The sequence below is a fragment of the Dermacentor andersoni genome, chromosome 1 (assembly GCF_023375885.2).
Source record: "Dermacentor andersoni chromosome 1, qqDerAnde1_hic_scaffold, whole genome shotgun sequence".
NCBI lineage: Eukaryota > Metazoa > Arthropoda > Arachnida > Ixodida > Ixodidae > Dermacentor > Dermacentor andersoni.
In genome coordinates this window covers 247,919,269-247,925,268 of record NC_092814.1, presented here as the reverse complement: position 1 = coordinate 247,925,268, position 6,000 = coordinate 247,919,269, and the positions used below count along the sequence as shown (strand labels likewise).

General features: G+C 49.5%; 1 long non-coding RNA gene across 1 annotated transcript in view; it reads left to right on the top strand.

The window, feature by feature from the left end:
- Window positions 1-3,327: 3,327 nt before the first annotated feature.
- LOC140213008 (uncharacterized) overlaps window positions 3,328-6,000 on the top strand; it is a 133,512-nt gene continuing 130,839 nt past the window's right edge. Inside the window, exon 1 of the long non-coding RNA XR_011889942.1 lies at window positions 3,328-3,484. This is a non-coding gene — a long non-coding RNA (uncharacterized lncRNA). The remainder of the gene's footprint in view (window positions 3,485-6,000) is intronic.

Genomic DNA, 6,000 nt, shown 5'->3' with positions numbered 1-6,000 from the left:
ACTGGTATCAAACTTTCGAGACGAATGCTTCAGTGCCTTATCCCACTAACAAATCGTTCGTTTTGTGTCGAAAGGATAAACATCAAACCGAAAAAGAAGGACAATTCGGCCGAGCGATTCCGTGCGGCTGGTCAAGGCAGACCGAGAACTCGTGGCTTGTACTCGAGGCTTCTTTCTCGCGCCGATGACATTATACTCCACACAGGTTCCTAACGGGCCAAGGTTTCAGACGCGCAGGGCCCTGCTCTCTGCGTGACCTGATAACGCCGCACATAGAGGATAAACTCGCCAGCTCCGACCCTCACTATACTTTCCACCAAAGGGAGCGTTTTCTTGTCACTGCTTCTTTATATGTTTCAGTGCTATGGCAATAATGCTTTCATTAGTAAGGCGAAAGCCTTATATTTGATCCTAAGCTGCGCAGCCACCATCACACTTGACCACGACAGTGTTCAAATACATTTCTATTTCTTGCTCAGATTGAGCTAGAATTTTCCGATGACCGACCAGCCAGTGTGAACGCCTGTAATTGGAACGTCTTTCATGTTACCTGTTCCTGAGGATTTTTCCGTCTTTTTTTGTCTGTCTCGTTCTCCTATTTTCAAACCCTATATCCCCTACCCCAGTGCATGGTAAACGAAACCGGAAACTCGTGTATGGTTAACTTCCCTGCCTTTCCTCTCTCTCTCTCTTTATCTAGTGACAGTGCTACTAGATTGGGTTATTTTTCTCCCCCAAGTAACCATTATTCATTTTAAAAAGCAGCGATGGTTAAATAATGGGTCCGCCTGGCATCTCCGCCTTCAGTAGTACAGCAGTGCCTGTGCAGTGTGGCTGAACACACCGTTCGCTCGTTGAAAGCATCAATACCATACCAAAATCGATGCGTCATAGTTTTATGGTATCGAAAATGCGACTTTTTTGTTTTAGTTTTGCATTCTCGGGAGAGTAAGAACGTGCAAATTCTGCATTATGTTTCGCTGCCGATATAGAAATTTCTGCCGAGCGGCGTCGAAACTTCGGGCTCATGGAATGAGCTGAAACTAGCGCAGATGTGGAAACCGACCAAAAATATTGTTTGTTGGTTTCCTAGAGATTGTTCGCACAACTATAGGCATAAACACTGCAAACACGCTCAGCTGACTTGGCAATCAAGAATGGAATGTACACAACAGGAAACAGACCCCAAATCTAGTTACTACAAACGGTATTTAAGTCAGGTAATGGAAGCCACATTCACCCTGTATGTGGAAGAGGCCGTTATTTCCACGTATTATTCATTCATGAACGAACATTGACGAAATGGAAACATGCTTTATCACTATCTGTAACCAAGAAGCTTGTTCAAAATTCATAGGCTCGGCTCATCTGTAACATTGTTATCGCCAGTGTATCTTACAAACATGCAAGCATGCAGCGAACTTCACCCGACTATAAAAAGAACCATGCATCTTTTTTTTTCATTTTGTTTGCCCAGCGGGCTGGCCCTTTCTCGCTGCCTGATTTTTATCACTTTCCTGTGAAATTCTCGGCACATAGCTTTACAAATTTTGTTACCGATTCTGGAGACGTTAGCGTAGCGTTAAGCGCATTGCGCACATTCTCGATATTTCCACACATTAGTAGAACTACGAGGCTGTAAAGTTGGGATAGACAAGCCTTCGTTCTTTTTGTTGTTATTTTCAGTAAAGATTTACGCAATGCTAGCCGTATTTCTTTAACGTTTACTCCGCAATGTCCGATACAAGCCGACCGTTTTCGCCATTCTCAAATGACTGATTTCAACTACGTCCTGCAGACCTAACCATTACAACTTGGCCGTGTGGCAATCTCTTCTTCGACTTCGTTGATTATACGGAAATATATTGAGACAACGTCCGTTACATTTAGGATAAGGTCCCAAATAAGCGAGCGAACTGTTTAAAAACACATTTGTAGAGCTCTATCGAATGGTCGTATAACAGTGGGATCTTAGCCACCACTCAAAATGTGATATATGAGGGCAGTGCCGCAGCAGTATATCTTGACCGCTTTGTCGCCGCTGTTGGCAGCTGACAAGGCTATATATCTCGTGTCAAGCCAGTTGGTCCCGGCCGCATATATAAGCCAGCACTTTCTCTTGAGGAGCATTACATCCAGCTGGTGCACGAGATCAGCTCAGACTCAAATTTTGCCACCATGAAAACTTTTGGGATTAGTTTGGGCTTACGCCACAAATTACTCGCACCTTGAAAAATACAAGTCAGCTTTTCTAAACGTTCGCTCCGGCCTTTAACTCGTTCTCGTTTTGCTCATCGTCGCGCCTTATTGGTACTTTCCATGGTGACCTGATCCAAGCCGTAGTAGGTCTTAAACATGTTTCCACACCTAAGTACTGCGTTCTTTTCCATTTTGTTTTTACACTGTAATGCTCCGGGCAGTACACACAGGCTGTACGATAGTTTGTAAAAGCTGTCGTCATATCGTCCCTCAGACCCTTTGCCTTTTCGCAATATAGGGTAGCCTATTGGTTACTGTACGGTGGGTAATTTCTAGGTGTTCCCTTTTCTCTGTTCCAGAGTCTGCGCAGTGTTGCATCTGGGTCACAAGCCCCAAGGGTAGCGTTGGCCTGGCGGCCTGGGGCACAGCTGGAAGCATCCGAAGGTCCTGGCAAAGCATGAGTCGACTGCTAACAGAACAACTTGTTTATTATAGCATCGCAAAAGAGCGACCGGTCAGGTCGACCGAAGTGGAGAAACGGGAGAGCACGTTACTCGACGGAAGAAATCGGAGCCTCTCTCGGCGTCCATGGGCTGCTGCTTTTATACTCTCGGAGTCGAGGGCAAGAAGGAACGGCTCGGGATGAGGCGCACGTGACGGCGCCGCGCGGACACGTTGAGACTAGAAGGTGACGCATCCGCCGGGCCGGCGCCGGTCAGACCTCCTCGCTTCACAGTTGGGGAGCTCCTCTCCCCGGCTGCCGCGCTTTGACAAGCGTGGGCACCAACATGCACACACACACACACACGCACACACGAAGACACGTGGCATTGAAACATGCTTGGACGCGCATGGCAGGAGGCGTTGCGGCAGCGCTGAACGGGCCAAAATGTCCGCCGCTTTGAACGAAGCCCCGGCGTCCGTTGCATCCGCGCCGGCTATACCGCGCGTCGTAGGCGAAACGTAACAGACCGCCCCGCCGGGAGAAGGAGATCCCGATGGTCAGGGGACTGCATCCGCTGTCCGGAGGGATGTCGCTCGATGACGCTCGTAACCGAAGTCGGTCGTCCCTCGGCGTTTCTTGAGCGCAGCGCACAGAGAAGGCCTCGTTCTCACGTTCAGGTTCACACAGGACACTGTAAAGTGACTTCGGGAGAGTTGCCATTTTTGTTCTCGTTCCCAGCAAGCGTTAGAACTACGCCGAAACTCAACCGCTCAGTCAGCAAGCAACACACAACCCTCACTAAGCCATGCCAGGCTCTTTCCCCTTTTATACTACTGCCTAGTTCCTTACAGTAGTCTAGCAGCACTCAGAACGCGTCCACAAATTGGAAAATTGCACTAGAAAGCACGTCATCACTGTGAAACACTAAACAAAAGCAAAATGTTAAAAATCCTGCCTCAGGAAGAAAAACATCAGTAACAAATAACTTTGAGGCTGATTCCTACATTAGGGGACTCGACTTAAGCCATCGGCGTTACCGTTGAGACTCCCCTTTTTGTAACGCACCTCCAAGGAATATTGTTGCAAAGCGAGGCTCCAGCGCAGGAGGCGGCCATTTTTGGAAGAGATGGTCTGCAGCCATTGGAGAGGGCAGTGTTCCGTCTCAATGATAAACCTCGAGCCGGCTAGGTAGCATGACAATTTCTGAACGGCCCATACGAGACACGCACACTCTTTCTCGGTGGCGCTGTACGCCTGCTCACGACTGGTCAGCTTACGACTAGCATACAGGATGGGGTGTTCCACTTCTCCATTTTCCCGTTGGCACAGTACAACGCCCATGCCTCGCTCACTAGCATAGCACTGAACAACGAACTCTTTTGTGTAGTCTGGCGATCGTAGCACAGGGTGGCTTGTTAGGGCGCTCTTTAGGGCGCTCTTTAGGGCGCTAAAAGCTCTTTCCCTTGTCTCGTCCCAGACGACTGTTTGGGGCTCTGTTTTTCTTAAAGCATCCGTCAGGGGAGCCGCGATATCAGAGTACCTGGGGATGTACCTCTGATAGTAGCCGGCGACACCTAAGAACGACCGAATATCGGTCTTCGTGCGCGGTTGCAGGAAGTCTCGCACAGCAGCCACCTTTATTTCAGAGGGGCGGCGACGACCCCGTCCAATCACGTGACCGAGGTAGACAACCTCGGCCTGTGCTAACTGGCACTTGGGAGCCTTGACTGTCAAGCCCGCTTCGCGCAGGCGGGTTAGCACTGCCCGCAAGTGTGCCATATGCTCAGACCAGGATGCGGAGAATATCGCTACGTCGTCTAAATACGGTAAAGCGAATTCTTCCTGTCCCCGCAACACTTTGTTCATGAGGCTTGAAAAGCAGTATGGCGCGTTCTTCAAACCAATATTCAAAACTTTAGGACGGAATGTTCCCATTGGTGAAATGAACGCCGTATACCTACTAGCCTCTTCTGTAAGTGGAACCTGCCAATAACCCCTGACAAGATTTAGGGTGGAAATAAACTGAGCGCTACTAACTTTCTCAAGGCGCTCCTCGATGTTAGGGATCGGATAAATTTGATCCTTAGTGATGGAATTAAGCCTGCGGTAGTCGACGCAAGAACGAGGTTCCTTGCCCGGTACCTCAACTAAAATCAAAGGGGAGGTATAATCACTCTCACTCGCCTCAATAACACCGAGCTGTAGCATTTTCTTTACCCCAGCCTCCATAATATCGCGCTGGCGGGGCGACACCCGGTACGCCTTGGATCGTACTGGCTCTGGGGAGGTAAGTTCTATTTCATGAGTAAGGACAGAAGTCCTACCAGGCCTCTCAGAGAACTGACCTTGAAACTCTTGTAAGAGCTGGTGTAGTTCGGTTTTCTGCTCAGGCGACAGCAGTGCTTTACCGATTAAGTCACTAATGACTTGATCGGTGTCTTCCCTGGTTGTCACTGAGCCTAGTCCCTGAAGCTCGACCGGAAGCTCTTCGGGAACGTTTACCATCCTACACACCACTGCTTCCCGTTGTCTATAGGGTTTGAGCAGATTACAGTGGTAAACTTGCTGTGCTTTTCGTTTTCCTGGCAGACTCACCACGTAGTTAACGTCCGACAGTTTTTGAACAATCCGTGCTGGGCCCTCCCACTGCACGTCGAGTTTGTTCTTTAGCGATGTGCGCAATATCATTACCTCATCGCCCACCTCAAAACGACGGGCCTTGGCTGTCCGATCATAATAAACCTTGGCCCTCTGCTGGGCCTTTGCCATTGCTTCACCTGACAACTCCTGTGCCCTTCTTAAGCGTTCGAGGAGCCTAAGCACGTACTCCACCACGACTGGGTCGTCGCCCCTGCCTTCCCACGAGTCTCGAAGCATGCGAAGCGGAGACCGCAGCGAGCGACCGTGCACCAGCTCAGCTGGCGAAAACCCCGTAGCCGCATGCGGCGCTGTCCTTAATGCAAACATAACCCCAGGCAGACACAGCTCCCAGTCAATTTGTTGTTCAAACCACAATGCTCTCAACACGCGCTTCATGACAGAGTGGAGCTTCTCAACGGAATTCGACTGTGGGTGGTACACTGAGCTGTGTAACAGCTTTACGCCGCACCTTTCGAGAAAGGCTGTCGTCAAAGCGCTAGTAAACACTGTGCCCTGATCTGACTGGATTTCCGCAGGAAAACCAACTCGCGCAAATATGGACAGTAGTGCATTGACTATCTCAACTGAGCTGAGTTGTTTAAGCGGCACTGCTTCAGGGAAATTTGTCGCTGGGCAGATCACAGTCAAAATGTGTCTGTACCCCGTGGTTGTTACCGGCAGAGGTCCCACTGTATCAATAACGAGCCGTCTAAAAG